The sequence below is a fragment of the Antedon mediterranea genome, chromosome 1 (genome assembly GCF_964355755.1).
Source record: "Antedon mediterranea chromosome 1, ecAntMedi1.1, whole genome shotgun sequence".
Classification (NCBI taxonomy): Eukaryota; Metazoa; Echinodermata; class Crinoidea; order Comatulida; family Antedonidae; genus Antedon; species Antedon mediterranea.
Genome location: NC_092670.1, coordinates 24,450,790 through 24,463,345, shown reverse-complemented (window position 1 = coordinate 24,463,345; position 12,556 = coordinate 24,450,790).

Genomic DNA, 12,556 nt, shown 5'->3' with positions numbered 1-12,556 from the left:
TAAGGCACTTTCTTCAATTTATTATCGTTTGATGTAAAGAATTACATAAAATCTATTGAATCAATATATCAACGCAGTAAGTTGTACGGTTACAGATATGGAATAAACTTACGATCTTCAAAATTCTAAATCCGTATTTATCTTTTGTAACACTGTAAAGTTAAAGTTATTGATAACATTTGTATTTTACAATTCTGGTTTAAGCAATTTTATCTGAAATGTTTTTGATGTACTTATTATCATTTTATGGCATTTTGCATGTTGTTTTTCTTGAGATACCCGATATTAGTAAGTTTTTAAAATGTTTTAATCATATGTATTGTTATTTGCCATTATCGAAATGATTAAATGTTCTTGAATGAATAAATGAAGCTTGGTAGCCTATTTTGTAGTTACTATAATAATGTAACGATTTATAAAGTATTGGCATTTACTCTACTTTTATCAAATGGTTTGATGAGATTAGTTATCACAGATTCGTTGATATGTTGACTGGTCAAGTAATGAGCAATACAAGGTTTTCTCCATAATCAATGTAAAATTGTTTGAAATTGGCTATGAGCTAAGATCAATGAATGGGGGACTGGGAACTTACAATATTCAATTCAAACATGAAATAGGTCTATATGTGATTATGTGACAGAGACGATTTATGACGTTGCTATGACGTGTTCAGAAATCTATACTAACGATAATCTCCCCTCCTGGGGTATAGACCGGTTTCCAGAATGTTCTGATCCGGATTTTACTTTTAGTTCTCTCTGCTGTATCTAGTCTTTTTCGTGTCATCTTGGTTGACGTTATCTCCCGGCTATTTCGTGATCGACACAAGGACCTATAAATGTATAAGTCCATGGCCGAGCTATTTTCTTCGTCCTGCTGAGAGTTTCAGGTGAGTTCTTTCTTATTGAAAGTTTGCCTCATCCATTTTCATATTTTTTTAGCCAATGGTGTACTATTACCTATCTTAGTGGGTTTCCTTCATTTTATTCCAATAACGATACCATTGCGGTTTCCCCAAAATAATAGAATAAATAGAGAAATAGATGAATACATTTCGCGTTTCAGATCTGTTTTTAAATACTATGTAGTAGGATCTGGTCGAAAATGGGCAAAAGTATACAAAGTGGAATTTATTAATAAATATCGGTTGTTTCATAAATTTCATTTATTGAGATTGTTAGGCCTATTAACCGTTATGAATATTTATTCATTCATTCTGTGTAATATAATATTGTTTTAAAAATAATTTAAAGATGTGTTGTCCCCAAAACATGGAAAATGAAGATGAATAAAATCAGACTTTGAGTAGGCCATTTTGTAGTTTTAATCAAGTTTATTAAATTGTGATTTCACTTAAAAAGACAAAATATACATTTAAATAAAAATCATTATCTGAAAGACACTTAAGGCTATTTTTGTGCTTTATAAATTACAGGTTGTTCAGGTAAATATTTTTGTTTTTTATTCAATTTTGGTCAACATGAATAACAATTGTGTAGTGTGTCGTATTAAAATAGAATAATTATTCAAACAATTTAAATATATTTTTTCAAGGGGCTGGGAGACCATATTATATTTATTTTTCTGTAAAACCAAATCAGTAGTATTTGATAGATGCGGAATGGTTTAATGTAATAAATAGGCCAAAAAGGGAACTAATTACAAATTATAAACTTAAAACCCTGCAAACTCCAAATCAATATTAAAAAATAATATTTGAATGTGTAGTAACATACAAAATACGGTAGGCTTAATTCTACATTACAATAGAAAAAAGGAAATAATTATCATTTGTAAAATCTAAATGCGTATGCACAACATGAACTCGATGTTAAATTTAACTAAAACCCAAATCAATAAATTAATATCAAAGACGACGAGGAACATTGTCACTTTTCAATTATAATTATTAATAACAAAGCAGATACTACAAGACGCATGTTCAATCAAAGTTAAGAAGAATCTAGCCACGCATTCAACTTGTGCTTTTCTCATAAAGTGTACGTATACTTTTACCAGAATTAAGATGACGAAACAATAATATACAAAAGTCAGATTTAAGAATATAACAAAATAAAACAATTAAACTGATTTACTCGGTAATAACTAAAAAGGAGATAACTTTCACAAATAAAAATAAACAAAGGAGCATACAACATATGACTAGACACAAGGCTGCATTATTTTTGTTCAGGTTAAGGACAGAAATTATGAATAATGGACGACGAGCCAAAATAATTATTGCGACCGCGCTACACACAGTCGCGCCTGATATAGTGAGTTGAATAGTATACATTTACTAATGTATTATTACTAAATTCAATAAGCAATTAAAACAAATTAACATTAAGAACAGCACCATTTATATAACACACATCAATTGAAATACATTTTGTAGGCATAAAGCACTGAAATTATTAACACAACAGGCCCGTAGCCAGGGGTTTTTTGGTGGGTTCGGGCGAACTTCCCCTTTTGCGTGAACCCCCTTTTACCAGCGAACCCCCCCCCCCCCCTTGAAAAACAAAGGCCCCACTTCCAAAATCGTGCAATTAATTATCAATTATTAGCAGATTTTTTGGTCATTTTACTTCTATTGACTATGTTTAAATTGATCGACTATACAGATTGTCCGATGTCAAAGTCACTGCTGAGCGTGAGATCGAGAGATTGTTGAGAGATGATGGTTATAAATATGACAGAAAAATGGACTGACCAATCGCGTGCTTCGGCCGGGCTTTTCGGAACGCACAAGATCACGTTCAGTTCAGTTCAATCTTTTTGGGGATTTTTATTTTTTTCCTGGAAATATTTTTCATTAAACCAAAGAATTTCACTGTGTAAACTTGAATAAAAATGGTGCTGAGTTAAATTGGTACGTGTACGTAGGCCTACCGTATATTTCGGTGTATAAGACGCACTTTTGACACGCAAATTTGACTTCTAAATGTTACCCTAATTAATTTAATTACCTACTAATACTTAAATTAATTAAAAATAGTGTACTACTCTGCAATGTAGGCCTAGCTAGTTACTCACTCCTGTCTAACCACAGAGTGGTAACAAGTTTATTGAATTTTTAGTTAAGGTAAATTGTCATCATCGACTGTATTAATTAATATTACAGTACGCATTAGATATTCTACCCAGGCCTAGTAATACTCTCTGAACTCGCGGGTGTGTATTCTAGCAGCATGCAGATGATCACAGCGCAACACATTTATGGAAGAGTCCATTAACTACGGTGGTGTCACATTTTAATTACACAATAACTATTTCCCTTGATCACGGTGGTTTATTTTTATTACATCTCTATGTCAACAATCACATAATTTTTATAATCATGTAGGCAATAGTTCGTATGTCAAGCGATATCTAAAAGAGTGTATTGTTATTGTGTTAAGTAGCTTCCCCTAATCTCATAGTGTATATGGCCAACAGTGCTGGCCACCAGGCAAGGAGCACATGGTTAGTGCTCTCCTCTCCTCATATTGCTGTAATGCATGCATGGAAATAGGAAAGATTTTCATATAGGCCTACCCAACATGATATTCCTGGTTCATTATCAGCCCAAAAAACTGAACATCATTTGGATTGATTTTATAATGGTCATACACACAATAAGAAGGTATATATTTAAATAATATGAAATTAAAGTTACTTAAATAGACAGTGCATCGTAACTGAAACAATATGGGGATTTCCCTTTTCATTGAACGTTCAGTTGAAGTAGAGACTGATTACGATGTAATAAAGGCAACAAAACAAAATTATATCATTTGATTCTAATAAATATGTCTCAAATATCGTTGTTTTATTATTAAAATACCATTGTTTTGATTGTAAAATGTTTAAATTTCGGCCTAGAAATAAGTGCGTCTTATGCATCGAATACATAAAAAATACTAATATTTCAGTCTCCGTTATGGGTGCGTCTTATACACAGGTGCGACTTGTACACCGAAATATACGGTACTATTTAGGTTATATGCATGATATGCATATAACCTCTTGATTCTGTCAAAATCTTTATTTATTTATTTATTAGGTTATATGCATGATATGCATATAACCTCTTGATTCTGTCAAAATCTTTATTTATTGGTTATCCGCCTCAAGCGGATAACCTTTGTTATTGTAGTGTTACTTTTTTTTTTTATTGGTTATCCGCCTCAAGCGGATAAGCTCTTGTTATTGTAGTGTTACTTTTTTTTTTTTTTTTTATTATTCTTCTTTCTTTCTCAGATTTTGTGCACGCGATTTTTCTTCAACGCGTTAACATAACATGTTGTAACTTGGTCAACATTTAGACATTTAACTGAAGATGTTCAGCCAAGCTTTTGGACGCTGTCAGATCCGCGTAGCGTAAGTCACGCGCGATTTTCTGAAAATCTTAAATCGGTCATAACTTCGAAACCGATAAATATTTGTTAACGAAATTTTCAGCCACGTTTTCTTCACATCAATGGCTAACTTTTGGAATGTTTAACAAATTTTTGGAGACTAGAAAGTTTTCGCGTAAATTGCGTTTGAAATATTTTACTCTTCTTGTTTTGTGCACGCTGTTTCTCTTCAACGTGTAAACATAATATGTTGTAACTTGTTCAGTATTTAGACATTATACTGAAGTTGTCCAGCCAAGCTTTTTGACGATGTCAGAGCCGCGTAGCGTAAGTTACGCGTGATTTTCTGAAAATCTTAAATTGATTATAACTTCGAAACAAATGAATATTTTTTAACGTCATTTCCAGCCACGTTTGCTTTACATCAATAGTTAACTTTTTTAACGCTACCGCAATTTGTAACATTAGAAAGTGCGCGCGTAAATGGCTTTTGAAATGTTAAAATGCTTCAAATCAATTTCTGATTAATTAGAGCACGATTCAGATCATTTTAAGCGTTTAAAAAATTGCCACTGGTGCGCACATTTTTACACGCGCACGGCGCAGGGAACAGGTATGAGCATTTCTTTTACACGATTTGTGTTTTTAAATCTACGGTTAACAATTTTACGTTATTTTATTCACTTTTCAACTTGAAATGGCGTTCTACGAGCACGTTAAACATGACAGGTTGCGCACGAAAACGTCAACAAATTGTGAAAATGTTCCAAAATATGTCTACTTTTAAAAATGAAACAGTTCATCAGAATGCAAGGTTACCCCCATTTTTTATTTTATTTTCTTGCAGTGTATTAATCATAGGTCTAATTTATTATAGTCTTGAATGTTAAAAAGTGTTTGATGGCTACATTATTTGCATATTAAATGTAATTTTTGAAATAATTATCATCAAACAAACATAAACATATTCAAAGAGTAAAACAATAAACATAATGTTTATCTTTTTTTTTTACATGTTAATATATAAAACTTCAAAGTATGCACTTTCATAATATGTAACTGTTTAAAATTTGTGAAGATTTTATCATACTAACAATTATGATTTAAGTTCATTATGTAATAATCAACTTGCATCGAGGGGGTTCACGACATACCGAATGAATGAGGACTCTTTCTTCGGATTTTCTTCTGCAGGTGCTCATATGGCTCGATGTGTAGTGCAACCGACTTTGGTATCAGAGGTACCGGGTTCGAGTCCCGTCACGGGAAAACAATTAATTAAAAGGGTTTATTTGGTTATTACACTGAAAGGGCAGTTTTAATTTCGAATAGCCTACTTTTTTGGAAAAGTCATAACTTGGAAGTACTTGAATACGCAAGATACGTTTTGTTGCTGGCGGATAACCAAACTCGTCCTCAAGTGACGAGTTTAAGATCTAGTTATTCTTCTTTCTTTCTCGGATTTTGTGCACGCGTTTTCTCTTTAACGTGTTAACATAACATGTTGTAACTTCGTCAACATATAGACATTTAACTGAAGATGTACTGCCAAGCTTTTTGACAATGTAAGATCCGCGTAGCGTAAGTTACGCGCGATTTTCTGAAAATTTTAAATCGGTCATAACTTCGAAACCGATAAATATTTTTTAACGAAATTTTCAGCCACGTTTTCTTCACATCAATGGCTAACTTTTGGAATGTTTAACAAATTTTTGGAGATTAGAAAGTTTTCGCGTAAATTGCGTTTGAAATATTTTACTCTTCTTATTTTGTGCACGCTGTTTCTCTTCAACGTGTAAACATAATATGTTGTAACTTGTTCAGCATTTAGACATTTTACTGACGTTGTCCAGCCAAGCTTTTTGACGATGTCAGAGCCGCGTAGCGTAAGTTACGCGTGATTTTCTGAAAATCTTAAATTGGTTATAACTTCGAAACAAATGAATATTTTTTAACGTCATTTTCAGCCACGTTTGCTTCACATCAATAGTTAACTTTTTTAACGCTACCGAAATTTGTAACAATAGAAAGTGCGCGCGTAAATGGCGTTTGAAATTTTAAAATGCTTCAAATCAATTTCTGATTAAATTAGAGCACGATTCAGGTCATTTTAAGCGTTTAAAAAATTGCCACTGGTGCGCACATTTTTACGCGCGCACGTCGCAGGAAACACGTATGAACATTTCTTTTACACGATTTGTGTTTTTAAATCTTCGGTTAACAATTTTACGTTATTTTATTCACTTTTCAACTTGAAATGGCGTTCTACGAGCACGTTAAACATGACAGGTTGCGCACGAAAACGTCAACAAATTGTGAAAATGTTGCAAAATATGTCTACTTTTAAAAATGAAACAGTTCATCAGAATGCAAGGTTACCCCCATTTTTTATTTTATTTTCTTGCAGTGTATTAATCATAGGTCTAATTTATTATAGTCTTGAATGTTAAAAAGTGTTTGATAGCTACATTATTTGCATATTAAATGTAATTTTTGAAATAATTATCAACAAAAAAAAAAACATATTCAAAGAGTAAAACAATAAACATAACGTTTATCTTTTTTCTTTACATGTTAATATATAAAACTTGAAAGTATGCACTTTCATAATATGTCAGTGTTTAAAATTTGTGAAGATTTCATAATAGTAAAAATTATGATTTAAGTTCGATATGTAATAATCAACTTGCATCGAGGGGGTTCACGACATACCGAATGAACGAGGACTCTTTCTTCGGATTTTCTTCAGCAGGTGCTCATATGGCTCGATGTGTAGTGCAACCGACTTTGGTATCAGAGGTACCGGGATCAAATCCCATCACGGGAAAACAATTAAATAAAAGGATTTGTTTGGTTATTACACTGAAATGGCAGTTTTAATTTTGAATAGGCTACTTCTTGGAGAAGTCGCAACTGAAAAGTACTTGAATGCGCAAGATACGCACTTTCGTAATGTGTCACTGTTTAAAATTTGTGAAGATTTCTTCATAGTTAAAATTATGATTTAGTTTGATATGTAATAATCAACTTGCATCGAGCGGTGTTCACGACATACCGAATGCACGAATAATCTTTCTTCGGATTTTTTTCGGCAGGTGCTCATATGGCTCGATGTGTTAGTGCAGCCGACTTTGGTATCAGAGGTACCGGGATCGAATCCCATCACGGGAAAACATTTAAATAAAATGATATAAAAATAACAATTTTTTTGTAAGCGTGAAACAATAAACGTAGTTTACTTTTTTCCCGTCAATATTATTTTATAAAAACTTGAAAGTATGTACTGTCACAATATGTGACTTTTTTATTTTGTTGAAAATGCCATCATAGTATAATGATTTAATTCGGTATGTAATAATCTATTTCCATCAAGGGGTTCATGGCATAGCAAATGGACAAGGAATCTTTCTTCGTGACATATGTAACGGGTGTCCTTATGGCTCGATGTGTAGTGCCACCGACTTTGCTATTAGCCGCACAGGGATCGAATCTCAGCATGGGAAACAACGTTAAAACATAAGTTTGTTTTTTTAGTTACACCTGATGATGATATTTATGATGATCAAATAAAGATCGAAACGTTGAATCAAGGCTTGGCACTCTTTATTTGGAGTTAGTTTTATGGTATGATATTTAAGCTGGACAGATTTTTCATTTCATTTTCAATTCATAAAAATAATAAAAGTAATTGAATGAAATATAAATATACTTGTATAGTTTGTAAAGGGACAGTATTGAATGAGCTAATTTTTGAACAATTAATAAATGAAAACCCTTTATTAATATTTTCCACACTAGGTGGATAGTTAGTTTAGAAGGTTATTCGCAAATTTGAAATTAATGTAACCTAACTATTATTTTCGATCATGACATGTGATATAAACATTTAAGGTCATTTTGGAATATTCTAACTAAAATTTAATTTGAATTGCCTCATGATAGCTATAATAAATTGGAATCACTTTGGCTTGTAATGAGTCTAGACATTTGCTATAAACATGATCAATTAATGTATTGTTTTCCGTAGTTGAACATGTAACATGTTGCTGGTACCCATTCTCTAACATTAAATTATTGACTCTGGAAGTTTGTTTTAAAATATTTTCATTAAAGTCACCCATTATGACAGATTTTATATTTACCTGGTGTAACTTTTCCAATAGTTTCCTTAAATTTTGACAGAATTCATTGATGTCGTAGCTCGGAGGTCGATAAATCACTGATACAACAACTGAACTTGGACACGTTATTAAAAATGAAATTACTTCTATATCAATATTACATATGTCTAATCTACTAACAAATGTGTTTTTGGTATACACTGCGACACCACCATGAGCCTGATTTTTTAATTTTGAAGTCAGACGATTTTTATTAGTATACGAGTTATATCTTGCTTGTCGGTATAATTTATATGGGTCTATACTGAAGTCATAAACATCTTCACCCTGACTTAACCATGTTTCAGTTAGACATATAATACTAGAATTCATAAACAACTGATTAGACTGAAGATCAACAAAATGTTGTTTTAGCCCTTGAATGTTATGTAACATTATGGAAAAATCGTAATCATGAACTTCTTTATCACAATGTAAGCCTACAAATGAATCCATTTTATTTAAGCATGTCTTTATTTTTGGATCACAATAAATCAGGTTAGGATTAAAATGTTCAATGGTAAGTCCAGATATTGAGGTAACACGACTGAGACCTACGTATGCTTGTCCAGGCACAAACGTATTTTTAAGGCTAACTGATGCCTTATTCATTGTCATCCCTTGCACTTTATGAACTGTACATGCATAAGCTAATTTGAGAGGAAATTGTTTTCGGCTGTATTTGCTGCCAATAGATTCTTGAAACGTTTCAATTAACTGAATACCAATTTCATTATTGTCAAATTTCACTTTAATAGATATTGGTTTTGAGTTTTGATAATGTTTGGTTATTTCTTTAACATATCCCATACATCCATTTGTTAAGCCTTTTTTAACATCTACATTTTTAATCAACATCACTCTAGCATTAGGCGCAATCCACAAATAATTTAATAAATTAGTTTTACGTGATTTGCGAGGTGTATCGCACTTTCTGTGTTCTTTTTTGCTGTTAACTACAATATCTTCTGCTTGAATGCATATAATATTCGTACAGGTTTTATGCAACATTTTCTTATTCCATTCATTAACTTGTTTATTACATGGGTATATATGAACGGCATCTTCACATTTTTCACCTGTTTCCCGTGATTTCAAAGTTAATAAATCTTTATCAGATAAACAGTCATTTTTTTCTTTTGTACGCAATTTGTTTAACAACAAAGCGAATTGGTTATCTTCCTTTTGTCTCATGATTTGATCTAATTGTATTTGTCTAAAGTTATCAATCCATAATGAGCCTTCCAATGTGTCTGTATACAAAGAACTCCCCATCACAGGAGGTAACTGATAAAAATCACCTACTGCAATTACTGAAATGTTACCAAAAGGACTATCATTGCGTATTTGTTTTATTTGTCTTAATCTTCCGTGGATATACCAAAGTAACGTTTGATCTACCATTGATATTTCATCGATAATAACAATTTGCAACTGACCCAATTGATTACGAAGTGCACTTATTTTTTCTTCCCCGAGTGGTTGATAAGGAAGTGAGATACAAATCGGAATAGACAACGCACTATGTATTGTTTTACCTTGAATATTATATGCTGCAATCCCCGTTGGAGCTAACTTTAATATTGAAAAATCGTCTGGATTCTCCATAATTTTACCAAGAATACGGGTTGCTTCATTATAAATACAATTTACTAAATGACTTTTACCAGTTCCTGCGCCTCCAGTTATAAAAGTGTAAAACGATTCAGGTGTTTTACCATTAACTTTGTCTAAGCACCATTGTCTTGTCTTATAAAATATCTGTTGTTGTTTTTTATTTAAAGATCGAATCATTTTATTCAATTCGGGTCTTGAAATATAAGATGAATTGCACTCTATAGTAGATGATTTATTTTTTAGTCCAAAATCTGGAATAAAAAATTCATTTTTTTTATCATCAATATCTACATTTGGTTTTGGATGATCTAATCTTTCTTTTTCAGTTTCTGGACATAATAGACCCCATGCATCTTCTTGTGGTCCAAATTTTGCTAAGAACTCTTGTGCGTCCTCAACATCATCAGCGCTTTTTTCATAGAGTTTCATGTTTCCTTGAACTATGATCTTTACTTTTTGCAATTGACTTCCACATAATTTGACAGATCCTTTTTCGTAGAATTGTTCAAAAGTTTGAAATTTCGGTGGTTTTAATTGTTTTTCTGCTCGAAATGGAAGAAATAATTGCAATATACTGAGAAAATATTTTTCTGATGCTGAATTTACAGGAAACCGAGGATATCGTACAATAGCATTTCCGGTTCTTGTTCTTTTCTGGATGAATCCTAAGTTGTTTTGTAAATGAAATACATTCTTCTTTTGTTTTTTTCCCTTCGTTTCAGATGAACTAATAATTCTATAGTTAGAGCAAAATGTTGCAAGACACATATTATTAAATTCAGAACTATGAGGGCGAGCTTTATATTTGTCAATTTTATTTGGCAACCATGGGCTTCTATCATCATTTGGTTTATTTTTAATTACGTTTAGTGGTAAACTCATTCTAACAGGATTAGGTCCTACAGGGATAAATTCAACTTTCCTTGAACATTCTTTTAACCTCAAACCACAGACACGATAAACACTTTCTTGTGCAGACACTTCTCGATTATTCATATACACATGACCAAGTTTTCGTAAACTTTTTCCAACATCTTCATTTCCTTCTTTCATTTCTGATGCTGCATGAGATAACAGTAAGCCCATTTCCCGCTCAGATTTCGACATGTATGACACAAGGTAAATAATACATGCATATACATTTGTAATATACTGAATATCCATATTAGCATTCCATGCTCTCAATAAGAAAGGATTATACTGATTTACCCACACATCTTGAGGGTTTCTCTTTATAACAATCTTTTCTTCAGTAGCTATACAATTATTTGCATCCTCAAATGCATTCTGTGTAATGCCTAAACTTTGAAAAAGTTCTTTTGCCTTTTGATACGTTTCTTCATTTGACACAGCATCTTTTACTTTTGTTAATAACTCTTTCGCCTGTTTAGTGGCATCCTTATCATCATTGTTTTTATCCACAATAGGCCTCATAACAAATGTTTTTTCAGAAGGTTGTCTAGGAAAATTAAATCTACAATTTGTTCCCTTTTTCTTACACGATTTCGAATGCTTTTTACTGTGAATCTGCACACTTGAAACAATTTCATTCATTTCAGGATCTACAATTTTGCATGGTACGGCACAAGAAATATACTTATCAACAAAATCAACAATTTTCTTATCTTCATCTAAACCAAAAACAGGAGCATTTTCGACCCACACTAACATATGAACATGTGGACTTCCTCTCATTTGAAATTCAATTCTGTAAAAATAATCTATAACTTTACCAATAGGATTTGCTTCAGACAAAATTACTCTTTTCAAAAAAGTATGAAAGCGTTTGTCAAACATTCTGGCAACAGTCACTGGATTCGATTTTAGCAAATTACATTTGTCTGTCCATTCCAATTCATCGATATTTCGTTGGTCTCCTGTTTGACTTAATAAAGTCGTCATTATTTCTTTCCAGCGGAAATCTGCACTTGAAAATGAAAGAAAGAATGCTGGCTTGCCAATCTGTCTTACCATTGCTATTACATCTTTCTGTGTTGCTTGCCAGTAAGGCGGAGTTCCGCGTATTTGTTTTAAAAATTTATAACCCATATCAGATTTCAAAATCTCCTCAATTTTGTTAGCATTTTTCAAATCAGATATAGTTAGTTTACTAAAATCATCCTTTTTACTCGACCCTTTTCGCAAAGCAATGGAAATACTCGATAAAATTTGTTGAAGTTCATATATAGATTGAGCATAAAATATGAATTCTGTATTGTTTTCAAATCTGTTATCTATATGCATTAATCTATTTTGCAAATAACGTCCAAGTGTTATTTTAACATCTCTAGCATCGTGGAATGTTGGTTGACCTGTTGGAAATAACACCGGGAATGATTTTGCTTCATTGCTTTCATTACTTAACAATGCAATTGGACTATTGTTTTCACATGGTGCACAACAAATTATATCACGAAAATATTCATCAACCAC